The sequence below is a fragment of the Wyeomyia smithii genome, chromosome 2 (assembly GCF_029784165.1).
Source record: "Wyeomyia smithii strain HCP4-BCI-WySm-NY-G18 chromosome 2, ASM2978416v1, whole genome shotgun sequence".
In the NCBI taxonomy this organism is placed as follows: domain Eukaryota; kingdom Metazoa; phylum Arthropoda; class Insecta; order Diptera; family Culicidae; genus Wyeomyia; species Wyeomyia smithii.
The window spans coordinates 190,130,552-190,147,214 of NC_073695.1; the positions used below are offsets into that span (position 1 = coordinate 190,130,552).

The 16,663-nt window shown below is 37.5% G+C and overlaps 1 protein-coding gene across 17 annotated transcripts in view; it reads right to left on the minus strand.

Annotated features, from left to right (window-relative positions):
- LOC129720724 (rab11 family-interacting protein 4B) overlaps positions 1-16,663 on the minus strand; it is a 189,692-nt gene that overhangs the window by 62,754 nt on the left and 110,275 nt on the right. The window contains exon 1 of one of the 17 annotated variants that reach the window (XM_055672361.1): positions 11,397-11,660. The exons of 11 other annotated variants lie outside the window; for them this stretch is intronic. The gene's annotated coding sequence lies outside the window, so the exon portion shown is untranslated. Of the gene's footprint in view, positions 1-10,950; positions 11,661-16,663 lie in introns of those variants that run through there. 5 more of the 17 variants (XM_055672364.1, XM_055672362.1, XM_055672359.1 and 2 more) reach the window with 5 other exon arrangements.

Below are 16,663 nucleotides of genomic sequence, written 5' to 3' on the forward strand. Positions count from 1 at the left end.
CGGTCGGGGTTGTAATCTATACTGTAACACCATTTTTCTTAGAGCCAGCAATAAAAAAGAACGAAGTGGAAAGCTACCCACGAGAAAAAAAAAACACTTCGCAAACTTCTGTCAGAGACGGAAAGAAAAAGGCGCTGTAGATTATTCAGCACCCTATTAAGGTTTTCTCGCGCCCACCCAGCTTTCTGTTGTTGCAGCGATTCTTAGAACATCAATGAACCGTTAACACGATTATAAAGTAATCGAAAAATAATTAAATTACTTTCCGTGAGGGGAATTGCACCAGAGCGGCGGCGGTCGGCATGCCGATTTATTGCTGAAACTGCTCATTAAGTAATTTTTATTAGTTACTTGTAGGCGGAGGGCAACAGTCAACATTCACCCTGTAATACAGGTATCTCTAAGAGAGACAGAAAAGCAGAGTTAATTTTACTCATGGTATAATCACTGAGTGTAAATAAAAAGTGACCAGAAACCTCATTTTTTACCATTCGTCTAACAAAAAAAAATTCGCTACGCAGCTTGCGCAGAATGAATGAGCAGCAATAGTAAGCTAACATTACTGTGCGCGCTTTCTTTAGTAAATAAAACCTTTGTTTAGAATTATCTATTAAACAACGGTCTTTTTATTGGGCAGAGGCACTGAATCACTACAGTAAGGCAGTACAGAGAATGTTTGTAATGAATGTAATCTTTTGCAATTTTTATTAAAAAAAATTTTTTTAAGAAATGAGCTTTTTTAAATAATAAATTTTAAATTTTTCTTTTAACTTTAAAAAAAATAAACAGTTTTTTCTTGTAATGAATTTTTTCTCGGAAAGATAAAATTATTATCTAAAACTTTGCCGAAGACGCCACATCGATCAAACGAACCGTTTTGGCCCTAAAAATATTTGTAATCATCAATACCTTCCCAAAATAGAATTTTTCAATAGCTTCTCAAAAATGAGTCGTGTTCCAAAAAAATAAACCAATAGCACAAAATGGCATCTTTTGCCTATAGAAAATTCTATGCAAAGTTTCAGCCAAATCTAAAATGGTCGATTGAATTTGTTGCCCTTTTTTTTTTGGGTTTTAATTGATTTTTTTCGGTGAGATTTTTTGTGAAATTGCTCAGCTGGGGAGACTTCTTCATAATTAATATGGTGCAATATGTGAACAGCAAATGCGCAAGGCGTAAAGTGCGGCATTTTTTGCTTAATAAACAGATTGTTTTAAGATATATACAACATAAAAAATGTTCTTGAAGAAGTAATAAGTGATAGATTGTTGTTATAAATGTGTGTTCTGCATATAGCTACTCTATTCTTTAATAACTCTCCAATCTCCAGTTGTGTGAATTATTACCAGAAATAAACACTGGAGTCGCTACAGGGAGTACGTGCCGCGTAATCAATCCCAAAATCCGTGCAAGGTAATCATGTAAATTTTAAATTGCGCGCAGAATGAACCCATAGAAACTTCGAAAATTGCTTTAAACTACACTTGTTAAAAGTTTTTCATGACGTATGCTTAATTTTTTTTGCCGCTAATGCTACTACACGATGCTGCGCACTTAAATTTTTTCATCGGGTCCCGGTAATTTATTCCCGAGAACGGCACCACTGAGTACTCTGTTAGAAAAAAATTACTGCTATTTCGGATATTTTGGGCCTAAATTTCAGTTAGGTGAACCGAGATTTTCGAAAAAATATGCAGCTGTCATTATTTTTTTGACCGAGCACTCAGTGGTGCCGTTCTCGGCGATAAATTACCGAGAACCGGCAAAAATTTTTAAGCGTGGTTAGTTAGGACCCTCCTAGTGGCCATCCACTAGTAAACTGATCGGTCTGAACAAAAGCAGACTCTCATATAGCCCGAAGAGGGCATTCCCGGCTTACTAGGTATATAATTATATAGACTGTGCTAGAGAAACGAACATCAGACGTTTCAACAAGACTTGACAATGTTTCAATAGTACACAAGTCTTTTTTACGCAAGAAGACGTAGCGCGTAAAAACCGCGTGAATTCCGAGATCGGCATAAAAAACCGAGTGAATTCCGAAATCCGCAAAAGAAAACACATAAATTTCAAAATCCGAATAAAATAAACGAGTAAATTCTGAAATTCGCGTAAAAAACTCTAAAAACGCTAATTTCTGCTAAATACATTCAAAAAAGAATCAATAGCAGTGTTATTCCATATGCGAATCGAGCTAAAAATCAAGAAAAAGTATAAAAAACAGGATCAAATCAGTGAATGTTCAGTAATTGGATTAAAAAAACTCATCTGACACTCTTAAAAACGATTCGAATACGAAAAACCATTAAAACATGCCGTGTAAAAGACTACTTTTCTCCGAAATCCACGTAAATTTCCGGAATTCATGAAAAATTCCGAAATGCGCGTAAAAAAAACAAGGAAATTCCGAAATCCGCGTGAGAAAGACGCGTGAAAAACCGCGTAAAAAGACTTCAGTGGTATTGTACACCTCGAATAAGCAAATTACAATTTTCTGCATTTGTACTGATGCATAGATGATTTATTAGCATTTGAAATTCGGCATGTTTATTCCTTTTTAGGTTTTTATATTTACATTTTACGCCCTAATGTAGCCGAGTTTCCTGAGAGACATAGTTCTATGTCAAAAATTAAAGAGCGGAAATAATTCTTCCTGCGGAATAAAATAAACCCAGAAAAAAGTGAGCATAAGCGAATAAAGCAAATAAAAAACAAACATTTTCAAAACATAACGTTTAAAAACGGATATTTTTCGGAAAAATCCGCGCAAATTTCCAAATCCAAACAAATTTGGGGATATAAGTATAAAAAACTACAATTGGGAAAATAGGTGTTCGTGAACTTTTTAGGAAAAAAAGCATAAAAACAATCCCTAACTTTATGACAAATCTGTGCAAAATGATCAAATTTGAAATCAATGTGAGAATCCCGGTAATTCACATATCCGAGTGAAAATAAAACATTTGAAAACCACGTAGAAAAATCGCGAATTTTTAGAAATTTGCCTAAACGAGGCGTAAAACCCACTTCAAAGACGACTTGAGTTGTACTGACCACATCAGGAAAAAGTATGGGCAGGTTTGCCACGTGGAAAAAATTAAAAAAAATGAAGAAAATTTAAAAAATAAGTAAATCCGTTATTACGTTTTACCTGTAGAAAAAAATAATTACGCAAAATAATGCTGCCCTAAAGCTCGAAATAGCTGCCCTAGAAAGATTATAGCTTTTTAACCATTTCTGTGAAATTTGGTGCCTCTAGCCAGTGTAGAAATGTGTCAATTCACATGAGAGTGTCGCAAAGTAATTGCTCGCCGGTTTCGTCGCTTTAACGTTAGGTTTACGAGAAAAACTCATCTCTGAAAAAATGTTGGTGGCTAGGGGTACCAAAATTCACAGAAATGGCTAAAAACCTATTAGGCGACATCCATAAATTACGTAACGCAAAAACCGGATTTTTGGACCCCCACCCCCATATGTAACGAAACGTAACGCCATCTCGCCAGAGATTTTTCGTTACGTAACGTTTAACTCACCTCCCCCCCTCCCCTCTATGAGTGTTACGTAATTTATGGATGCCGCCTAATCTTTTTTCCTAGTTTGAGCTTTGGGGCGCTGCACAGTGGTTTAAAACGCGAAAAACGTGATCGTCAGCATTTTGAGTATGAAAATGCCGTTGAAACGCTAAAGTGTATTCGACAAAGTTTTTGTAGACCTTAAGGAGCATCTTTTGATGCGAATAAATTTTTGATTAATTCACCTAAAAGTGAGATAAAAAAAATTTTTTTTTTATTTACTTATCAAATCGAAACGAAGTCTTCAGCAAAGCTGTAGACAATTTTATGTAGAAAAACTTTGCTTAAGACACTTTGGTTCTACCTCTTGAAAATCGACCACATACAGGTAGTTTTAGTTTTAAGTTTCTAAATACCGAAAAATACTAAATAACTTTTCTCATGTGATTTTAGAGGCCTACTATGTTCTAGATATTTTTTCATATTTAAAAAATACATCGTTCTGCCGAACATACCTTGGGCAAATTTTCAACTTTTTATAGGGTTTAGGACATTTTAGATAAAAAAATGCACTTTTTCAAAATGAAATTTCTCTAAAAGCTGCGAAAACAACATTCTTCACTCGAAAGATGAGGATTAGTGCTAGCTTCCCCAGGTAGTTTCATTAGTTTCTTGCAGTCTCTTAAAGACTTAAAAGGCGTGGATGAAAAAAGTTATTTTGTTTGGTTTTTCGGCGGTTTTTCGTGTTTTTACTTCAAAACTGTACAGAATCGAAACGATTTTTCATTTTTCATTTGAAAAAAAAGTGCATTTTTTTATCTAAAATGTCCTAAACCCTATGAAAAAGTTGAAAATTTGCCCAAGGTATGTTCGGCAGAACGATGTATTTTTTAAATATGAAAAAATATCTAGAACATAGTAGGCCTCTAAAATCACATGAGAAAAAGTTATTTAGTGCTTTTCGGTTTTAAAAACTTTAAAAAGTTAGGGGAATTATTCATCTAGTGTGACTTTGGAAAAATCTCAATTTTAGTGTGGATTAGACTCTATGGGACCACCTCTTTGTTGCAAGATAACGCTTTTTTTTGTCATAACCTCTTTCTTTTATTTCCTACAATTTATATACGTAGACGTCTGAAAATACTGATAGGTGAATTTTGACGAAAACAAAGCAAGAAATTCACAAAAAAAATACTGTGTTTGACCGAAAGTGATGCCAGATATAATATTTTTGTGTTTAAAAACTAAAAACGCATTTTTCGGTGAATGAGGCCATTTTTATTTTAAATTTGAGAATTTCATCGTATTTCCCGGAAATTTTTACGTAAGAAACACTTATCACCCAGAGGTAATATGAACCGATCTCAAGATATAACATTTTTACAAAAATAGTTTTAAATCTGATGAGTGTTCTCACATAAAATTTGCCGAGTAATACGATGAAGCTATCAAATTCATAATAAATTTAGGTTTATTTTCTTTAAAAATCACCTATCAGTATTTTTCGGGCGTCTTACGTTTATAAATTAAAAAAAAATACGAAATTTACAACCATTTTCTTAAAAATGTTATATCTCAAGATTAGCCCATGTTACCTCTAAGTGATCAGTGTTTCTTACATTAAATTTGCCGAGAAATACGATGAAATTATCAAATTTAAAATAAAAAATGCAAATTTAGTTTCAAAATACAAAAATAATCTATTTGGCAACACTTCCCGTCAAAAATAATATTGTTTTTTTTTTGATTCCTTGTTTTGTTTTCTTCAAGAATCACCTATCAATATTTTTCGGACATCTTACGTCTTACGTCGTAGAAAAAAGGGGTTTTGACAAAAAAATGCGTTATCTTGCACCAAAATTGGGATTTTTCCAAAGTGACACTAGATAAATATATCCCCCAACTCTGGGCAAAATCTATGATGGTCGTGACGAAGTGGCATGTACACTTCATATGGAATGACCCATATGCATATTCTAGAAGGTTCCAGTCCCGTTAACTGACTTATTTATTAGAAATTTAATCCCCTGTTTTTTCTAATAAAATAAACTAGATAGCATAAACGAAAGACAAAACTAACGCATTCTTGGCAGCACATCGATACTCCGTAATATTTTTAGTAAATGGGTCAGTATAGAAGTCACGAGTTATGAATGTAGAAATTCTGTGGCTGAAATATGAATGCCGAAGACTCTTTTGAATTAAAAAAAAAAATATAAATAAAACAAAAACTTTTTATTCGTGACGATGAAAGTGAAGGTAAAGGATGGATATGTCAATTTTATATGATACTATAGCCAAGAACCCCATGAGTCACACTATAGTCAAGAACAGTGCTTTTGCTGCATTAGAACACAGCGATTAGTAATTTTCAACTTGAAGCCAATGAACCTTTCTCTATTTCCCAGATTTTTTTTGAATCAAATTGCAGGAAAAAAAGTTCTTTTCTAACTTTCAATTTCTAAAAAAACATTAGAAAAAAATTTTACTCTTTTTTGATTAAAAATTTGATGTTTGTTAAGAACTTTTTTGGCCGAAATTTTTTTCTGTGGTCAACATTTTTTACGAGGCGTTATCAGTTTCCCAAAATTCATTTTATGACAGTTTTATTGTACAAAAGTCTATGAGCTACAATATTTTATACTTATACTTTATACTCCTATGCTAAAATACATCATAAATCCTTTTAGAAAATTATATTAGGCACGCAACTAAGTTCTAGCTATTTATCAACAGATGGCGCCAATAGTAAATGCTGATCGAATTTGACAAATAACTCATTTCGAAGAAAACGGCACCTGAAGCGCTTCGAAAGTTAAAGAAAAGTTCATGGAAATGCTGCTCTAGATGAAACAACAAGCCATGATTGGTACGTAAAAGAAAGGTTAGTGGGAAGCCTGATAATAAACCCATGCTTAATTTCGTTGACATTGAATAGCCTTGATTTCTACTAAGATTCGAACCACCGACTGCCCGCCGGTCAAAGCGGACTCTGTAAACTTTCGGCTACGAAACCGCATGTTTTCAGAATAATTGGCACAGATTTGCTCTGATACGCCTTCCATCATCGTGTTTATGAGTAAGAGAAGGAATTCCAGTGTATTTTGATTTTGAGAATTGACCACTAAGCTACCATTACAATATTAAGTACGTTTTACATTAAAAATTGGTTGCAGAATTAATGTTGTTACGTATTGCTAATCAACAGTGGCCTAACGCAATGTTTTTATGTACATTTTTAGCTTGACGTGCATCAACAAACACTGTGTAAAAAAATACAATCCTACCAAATCGGGTAAAAATAATTTAAAAAAAAGTTGTGTGAAAAATACCGCGTATTTTCGTCAAACCGCATAGCATCAAAATAATATTGAACTTTTTAGCAAGAATAACACTCGTCAACACAGTTGTGACTCTAAACCTCAAAGTGGAAAAGTGCCCCTAGCCATCAACATTTTTTTAAAGACTTAAACGAGCTTTCTCGTAAATATAACATTGAAGCAACGAACCCGGCGAGCAGTTACTATGCGACTCTTTGACGTTAGTTGACGCATTTCTACACTATCTAGAGGGACCAAATTTCACAGGAATATTTACAAAGCTATAATCTTTCTAGGGCAACTACTTTGAGTCGACCAGTGTAATCAAATAAATCGCATTACAGTAAAACATAATCGAGCAAACAACAATGCAAAGCCCATTTTGTTTTGCGTTGAAATCCCCGAAAAATTGATTGACTCTTGATTCACTCCGGTTAGTGTATCGATGCGAACATCACTTTAAAGGAGAAAAGTTTCAATATCCGATCTTCAAATATGATTCATATTGTTCATTCGTCATAGTCTATTTAACATCTATTTAGACATTTAAAGAAAAAAAAAAACAGGATAGAGCTTACATACCTTGGTAACAACAATAAATTAACTTTAAAAGTTGTTTCGGTTCAATGGAATAATTGTGACACGACGATATCTGCAACTATTATTTTTTTCAACTAAACTAATTTTATACACAAACTACCGCAATCTACGATTTACGGTTAAACAAGACAATTGCAAAGCAATCCCCGTAATTAAACTAATTCTTGACTTTCATTCTGTTAATAGCAAACCCAAAGATCTTCTAACGAAATGCTTCTACGAGTTCGACGTTCACCTTCATCATCTTCAATCCGATCGTAGCGTTTGTGCTTTTTGGAACATAGCATCATTAAAGTTTGCTCTTAAAAATCAACGACCACAAACGCACTAATGGTCTAACTGTTGTAACCTTCCAGGCAGGTTGACCACAAACTGCACGGCCCGTAAATTGCATCTTTCAATCAACGCAACGCCTTAACGAGTTTATCCGGTGTCGGTCAATTATGTTCACCCGCTTCGCCGCTTAGCTTTACCCCAAAGTGTGCAGACTGAAAAACGAACACTTTTAACTTGCGTTCATTTGATTTAGTCCGACATTTGAAGCCAACATTCATTAAATACTTTACTCGTAAATTTTTGCCAATTAACTGGTGACGCGTCGGATAGTCTCTACGGTGCTGTTGAGTCGCAGCCAAGAACTGACTTTTGTCTATTACGAGGTATGACGTAAACAGTGTTTCTACTAAAAACCATGTTTAATGATAAACTTTAAACCCTGGCGTGGTAGAACCATATATTTTACCAGATCATTCACTGGTTTTATCGAAATTACAATGAACTGAGTCTAACCTAGAGCATGTGTTTTCATCGAGAATCAAAACAGCAGGTGTGTTCACTGTGGTCATGTTTATCATGAAAAAAGTAAAGAAAACAATTCCTCCGGAACACACGTTCAACTTCGCATGCTTAAGGCATATTGTAAATCGAAAAGCAGTTCTACGAGCTGCGTTGGTTGGTATGCCGCCGCCTCCGCAGCCTCCGTTATGATTTACGCTCTGGCTGGGTAAACGGCGCGTAAAAATTATGCAACCTAAGCTGGGAGCGACCATTTTCATGTAGATATAGATGATCACAAAGAGCATATAGTGCGCGTACTAATGTATGCACCTACAAGATCGATGCCGTTGCCACCACGATCAACCGTTGGAAAACTGCATCGGCCCTCGCAGGCTCCGGCTTTACTGCAAATCGGAACCCACAACCGTATGGTATGCATCCACCATGCCGCTCTACATAGTTCCGGAAGAATAGTTTCGGCTGGAACAATTGATGCACTGATGATATAACTGTTTCTTCCCTCTCGAACAATGACTGACTGGAAGAATCAACAAGCCGCGCAGCCCGTTGTGCTGTGTGTTATGCAAACAATTTTTCACGTTGACGGGTGTTTTTTACAGGGAGGCAGCAACAAACTTGTTCTATTGTTCCGAGGATTGGAAAATATAACAATTTCGAGCTCACTCATGTAAGGACGCCAGATATACAGACAAATCTGTATTATGCATTAAATTGTTATGCAGTAATGTTTATACCAATAGATTTTCAAGGACAATCTATTTTTGGCAGCTAATAGGTACATTCGGTATATTCGAAGATGCTCACAAAACACATTATTAAAAAACAGATCAATTACTGGTGTTCCATAAGGGAGTAATCTTGGATCGCTTCTATTTTTATTGTTTTATAGGTTGTGAGTTATTCAATGCTGATATTTTCAAAAATTGTTGTGGTCTTCAAAAAAATGTCCGGCTGTTAAAAAATGCAAGAACTGCTGCGTATTTTTGATTACTGGTGGAAAAAATGCCAATGATCAGTGTCTAGAAAAAGGCCGTAATTTCGTTTAAGTAAAGTAGCAATCTCATAAAGACAACATCACATCCTGGATCATTAATTGCATCGACACGAGGACATGGTGTATGGCTTTATGGCAAATAAAAATTGAAAATTAAATTCACATATGTTGAATAAGTGTCAGAAGAATTACGTATAATTATAATAATACTGAGGTATCGTGAGTAAAATCGACCAACATTGCAACCAAATCTCCAAACATGACACATCTTCAAAAGCTCAGAAAGTAGCATTAAACAAAAGGTACACGAGCCGCATTTCAAAGCCATCGCGAAGTTGAAATTACACTCCAAGGTGAAAAACAATGCTTCCAATTGATCGTGACATTGAATGGGAATCATGGATGTACATTTGACATCAGAACTAAATCAAACGTCAAAATCAAACTTTAAATGCATCGTAAACTGATCACAACAGCACTGAACCAGGTGATAACACGAAAGCTCGCGTGTAGCCACTCTATTTTATTTATACGAACAACCACATATGAAAATTGGCAGTGTAAACTAAGTGATAAGGGGAATTTACATCGACACCGTAACGAATAGCTCAGCTTGTTAGCAGCTTGGCACGATTAAATTATTTTCATTCGCTAACACAATAAATTTTTTGTTATGATTAGGCTCTTCAGTGTCTTATTACGTTTTCCCCGTGGAGAATTATAAAAACACGGTAACACTGTTACTCGCCCAACCGTCGTATAGTAAATCAGTAAATCTGTGAATTATAATAATGGTTAATGATAAAACGCTGCTTGAATAAACGATTATTATAAAGTCGCGTTCTTACACGAGTGCGAACTTCTTCGTTGCCGCACCAGGCGGTTACCAAACATGACTCAAAATCTTGATCGGCAACGTTGGTCACTCTTTCGTCTGGTGCACCCCAACTTACGGTTACGACACAAACGAACGAACTAACGAACAACTCCAGCCAAACGCGTCAGTCACGCGAACAGCCGGGTTTATTCTAGAAACGCAATTAGCCCCATTTTCACCCGCTGCTGTACGAAGCTACCACCACTTTTGGGTTCCGATTGATTTTCGTTATCACTATGAAATCAACGAATGTTGCGACTGTTGCCCCGTTACGGACTGCGTACTCGCTGTGGTGTTAGTATCCGAAATGTCACTGTTGGTCTCCAAAAACAGTGGTTGAATGTATTCAGATGACCAGTTATACATTTCAAGTTAAATAAAAAGCAGCTGCTGAAAGTGTTAAACTTCTCAACAACCAAAAAGAAGCACATAAAAGAAAATTGTCAAGCGTATTTCTCTGCTTCCCAACCGATTTAAAGTGATCACTTCCGCCCAATAATATTCCATGTTAACATTACTTCGCTAGAATAAATAAAACTGAAAGGGTTTCGCAGCAGCAAAAAAAACAATGTGTCGTTCCCACAACAATTGACTAGTGACAGAGCATTACTTCAAGTTCAAACCTCTTGACGTTGAATTTAGTGTTTCAAGTTGACATTCTCCGTATTCTCAGTACCGTTTGCCACACGAATGTTCCCTCCGCTAGGGATCATTCTAATTCCAAAAAAGTGGTTTCATTTCTGTGCCAGAATTTCGAACCGGTCACGATCATTACGTTTTTCTTCTCTATCTTTTGTGTTTTTTTAAAAAGCCTTATCACACTATTCAAATTAGTTTCTGCTATTGACCTCGATCTTCTAAATTTGCACATCCAGAATCGCTAATTCCTCAATTCACATGCTCGTTCGCTATTTTGTCTTGCAAATTTCATAAGCTCTGCTCCGTTAAGAAATCAGCACTTTTACCGCAGAAAACTCTTATCTTCCAAGTTATCATCACACTGTGGTTTAACAGCTATTTTTTTATCTATTCGGTTTACACTTGCTCTAGGGACGATACGGAGGGCGGCAGTGAATAATCCAGATAAACGACCAGGTGAAGATTTGCGGTTAATCTTCCTGCTTGATTCTGTATCGACAAACGTAACACACTGCCCTGAATTCGCCTTTACAACACTGCCTTGAGGAAAATTTCTTCACACAAATTTCCTTCGGAAGCCGCACGATTATAGTAGCACAGAAATAATAATCATTTCCCGAACCGAAATAATACTACACCATGTGAAACAACCAACCGCTGCACTGGGTTATACTGTTTTCATCAACAGTGCCAACAAAAAAACACCAACAACAGCAGCAGCAGCAACAACTTTTCGACCCACTGCCACTAACACACAGACACACGGTACCGATCAGAGACCGTAGGGAGGATAGTGTGCAGTAAGGTTCAATGCAATATTAAACTCCAAACAGCGCGAAGCGATCCACGATTCAACCGCGGAAGCACAGCTGCGATTGAACGCGCACGCGAACGATACGCCAGTCACGATACTACTGCTGGCAGCTGAGTGCGACTACTGCTGCTGAGTCGCCATCGGGTTGCTGAGTGCTCCCACCCAAACTTGTGTTTGCCTGGTTCGATTCGCTCTCCGACAAAGAGTGCCCAGTATTTGGCTCCGACTAAGGGCGACGCTCGCGAAAAACGACAAGCAAAACGCGAGGTTCTCAGCATAAGGGGAAACAAAAGCAAAAATTAATAGGAGACATTGAGTGGCAACATAAAAATGTTTTCTATGTTATGACTAATCGAGTTGCCAAATTGATTAAATATGGTAATTTGTCGATACACATTTTTTTTTTTGCTACTGGAAACTTCGTAATTTCGCCACATCAAGTAGCAACGCGTTGGTAAACGCGGTAAAAAACAGTGCTCGAACGCGTGAAGTAACACATGTACTCTATTGCAGGTTTAGGAATTTGGCAAAAAAATGGTCCAAAGTTACTCGTTCACTAACGTGTTGTTTCAACATGTAGTAAAACATTAATCGAATGTAAAAATCGTGTCAATTCATAACGTCCAAAAATAAATCGGTACATTCTAGAAGAAATCACGCAGAAGCCGCGTCAATTGATAATAATTAGAACAAACCTCACCATAAAATTACAGAGAAAAATCTTTTACCACGTCTTAGGTGAAAGTTATTAAAATTGTCATTTTTGTGCATTTTGGTACGGAAATTCAACGGAAGTCTACAGTAAGTCGTAAAACAGGAAAATAAATAAAATATTTGTTTTTCTATCATCCTGGATATATATTTTCAACTTTTTTTCTCGATAATCTTTCACGATGTGAAAATATTTTATTTGACGTAGGACTACGTCTTTGTTTTCTATACTAGATTACACTTTGTGAAATTTAAAATGAAACTGGCAAATGTTGCGTCAGATTTCAAACGATTATAGCAAGCGAACGACTTAATGCATCTTAGTCATTTATATGTCGGTGTATAGATAAAATGTGTAACAATTGTTTGATACAATGTTCAACATTGTTGCTTTACTGCTTAATGGTGGAAAAACGGTGAAAAGTTCCAACGTCAAGCTCTCCCATACATTTCCCTCGTCATTGGCTTGCTTCCCGAGCACAGATAACAATAATATGGACGAAATAAATTCCACTGCCTACATATTTTGACTCAAAAAAGTGTTTTGGTTTGTTTGTCTTTCGCTAAGCTGCGTGGCCACGCCCTTATGGCAAAAATCTACTCTGAAATCGATACAAAAGACTGCGTGTAGAAAATTCAGCTTCAGTTTAGTTTGTTACACATTAACGAATTTGACTTTATCGAAGACGCGATGATTCTGTCTCATAGCTGAAGCGAGATTTTTATGTTTTGACCGGTCCTGGCTAAGAATGCAACTCCCTCCCCGCAAAAAGGGAAGGATCATGTGATGCCAAATTGTTATTGTATCTTTGAGTATCGCTTTTACTCTTGATTTTACATTAAACAGATTTCAACTAAGTTATTTGAACGTCGAGATAAACCTAATTTAGTATTGTAGGGGAATCGGGGCAAAATCGACATGTTACTGACATTCTACGTAGATCATACACCTACCAATCGATTTCTGAGACTTTTTTACTCAATATAAGATATAATTTGATTACCACTTTTAGATATTAGCGCATTACCATTAATGCTCATACATACTCGATATTATTTCGCATTGTGAAATATACTAAAACCTTGACAAAACCAGTTTGGGAGAATCACCTTTTTGAGCTCAGTTTTTGTCCAATTCAAGATCTGTTTTTTTTTTAGAATTTTGTTTAGTTGGTCTTGAAACAAAATGACGTCTAAAAAAAATCAAAAATTTTCGATTATTCAAAAGTTAAAAATGGCGCTGTTGTTGTCCCTTAAGTTGAAATATGTTCAAACTCGGGGATATTTGGTTTCGCATCAAAATACACAAAAAATATATGGCAAGGCAGAAAAAAAGTCAATTTTTGTTGCACTGTGTTCATATAGCAAATTCATAAATTAACTGTTTTCGTTCATAGGCCGATGAACTTCTCCTAATCATTCCTAATTTACCCTTCGACTTAAAATTGTACGTTATTGAAAAAACGCAATCACTGAAAACGTTGTGTGTTGAAATTCGTTCGTAACTGAAATTTAAAATTTAAGGTTCTCTTAGTCAACAGCAAACACACTCGAAGAGAATTGAGAGTTTGTTTACGTAAGCTCCCTTACCTTACCTTACCTTAATGTCAGTAGTTTTGGTTTTGTTGACGTATGCTCGGTGATGTTCAAAATGGCGTCGAAACAAGAAGCAGTAAGCAAGCGCATTGCACAGTTTCATGAACTGCACAAAAATCTCGGCAAAAAGTTCACGCTAAATTATTCTAAAAGCGGAAATCTTCCGGTCTAGACTGTGTATAATATCCTGCAAACCTCTACAATTATTCGCAAGGAAGGTACTAGAAGACCAGCCAAAGAAACAAACAACAAAGGATTTCGTTCTTCTTGTCTAAATCATGATTCATGTTCAGTGGTTTGGCTGTCAATCGATAGGTGTACTAGAACGAATGTTTAAAAAAAAAATTGATTCCATTTCTTCAAAAACATCACGTCAATGGCAGGTATGTGTTTTGGCCAGATAAAGCATCATCACATTACTCCAAAACACTAACGTTTCGTCTAAATTTGATAAATACGCAATCCAACGAATCAACCATTTCTTTAAGTATTTTAAGTTCCCTAAAAATAACTGAAGAGCAACCTTTGCAAACAGATTGGCAAAATCAAGAGAGCACTGCTTACATAGAACGAGAACCGACGACAAGGAGAAAGCATTCTTCATGTAGCTGGAGCAGGTCTACGACTGACATGGACACCGCGTCTCATGTCAACGGCCAGCGGTGCGTGAATTTCGCAGTCTTCCGTCACGCCATACCACTGAATTTCCGTAGTATGGCAGTCAGGAGTACCTTCTTTTTCTGCAAGAATATCCACAAAACCACCTGTAGATCTCCCGACCAACAGAACCAAACTAGACGATTTTTCACTGACTTTAGATCCCGATCCTCTTGTTGGAGTTTTTGGGTTCAGAGAACTGAGTTTTGGTTGCTCTACAAAAGCTACATGCCGCAAGTCGATATGTGCAGGAGCTTGGACGGCAACCTCTTTGCAGACGAGTGTAAAGTGATCGATAGGTTGAAAAAGCGCTTCGATGAGCATATGAATGGCGATGCAGTCGAGGCGAGTGCGAGGATGGTATGGCATTTGATCTTGGTGCACGAGCAGGAGACTAGCCTGAACTCTTGGAGGTAGAGGAGAAGAATAACCGGGTGAAAAACATTAAATCTGCTGGAGAGGACCAAGTTTCCAAGTTCGTTCGGTATTACCAGGCGAGATTTGTGAGTGCCCCCACCCCCACGGATCAGAAAACCGCGGTTAGACAAGTTATGCAGAAATGCCGCGAATATAGCGTGCCTCCCACTTCACCTATTCATGGATTTCAAATCAGCAGATGGCAGGTTATGCACGAGTACGAATTTCCAGATAATGGCTCTGGAAGAAGTGATTAGAAGAGCGAGAATTAACTAGAATGGCACGACAGTGCAAAAGTTCGTCCTACTTTTTGGCTTTGCCGATGGTACATAATGGCTGGTATTCGATTGGTCATTAATCCATGGAAAACGAAGTACCTACCTACATAAAAGCAAGAGGTTCAAGAGAAGCTAATGACAACCTCCCACTTCGAGTTCAGATTAGTGGCGATGAAATCGGGATGGTCATCGAGCTCGTGTGCCTGGGCTCACTAGTAACCACCAACAACGATACCGACAGAGAAATACATCAACTGGTTATGACTAGAAACCGCGCCTACTTTGGACTCCCGAGCACCCTCCGATCGAAAAGAATTCGTCGCCACAACAAGTTGACGGCAATGAGACATGGACTATGCTTGTAAAGGTCCAACGCGTCCTTGCGGTTTTCGATCAGAAGGTGTCGCGTACCATATTGAGTGGAGTGCAGTTGAGATCGATTTAATCAACTGGAACATTGCAGATGGCGTCATTTATCTTCATTACTGAAGCGGGATTCATTGAGAATACTGATGAAAAGTGCTTATCGAACAACTGGCAAGAATCTCATTAGAATAGGTATTTTTTGGTATCACAGGGCGTTTTCGCTTAGAATCATTAAAACGCTATAAATCACATGGATTCCTTGTTTCACTCATCTGTTCTCCAGCTTACTTTACTTTTATGGCGGCAGATCGTTGCGATCTAATGCCGAATCCAGAATACGACTTCAAAAAACTCGGTCATGGGCTGCTCCTCTCCAGTCTCCCCTTTCACCCGCTGCTCTGGCATCCTCGTCGACAGCCCACAATCAACGCGTGCGAGGTCTGCCTCAAAGTCGTCGGTCTCTATCCGGTTCTCTGCCGAATATTATCTTTACCGGTCGCTCATCCGCCGTTCATGCTTCGTGTTTCATCAGCTGTTTGTATACTTCGTACAGCTCGTGATTCGTGCGCCTGCGCCACACCTCATTTTTTAGTTTGCCTCTGAGTAATAATCGCAGGATTCTACGCTCGAAGACCCTAAACACTGATCGATCGGCCTCCTTCCACGATTCATGTCCTGGTGGATCGGAGTTTTATAGAGCGCAAATTTCGTACGGGTCTGTAGGCTATGGGACCTAAGCTGGCTACGCAATACGTAATAAACCCTATTCGCTGCCGCAATCCTGCTCTTCACCTCGCGGCTCACCTCGTTGTCACCTGTCACGAGAGTACCGAGATAAATAAATTCGTCGACCACTTCGAAAGTATCCCTCTCTGCCAGCAAACATGGACTTCGTTTTGGCAGTGTTCATGGTGAGACCAAAACTCGCACTACTGCGATCCGTAGAGGCCTCCTCAACTGCTCTACGGTTAACACCAATTATATTAATGTCGTGCCCGAAGCCCAGAAGCATGTGAGACTTCGCACACCGGTATTTCCGGCAAAGCTATGTTGAACAGCAAGTTCGAGAGCCCGTCACCTTGC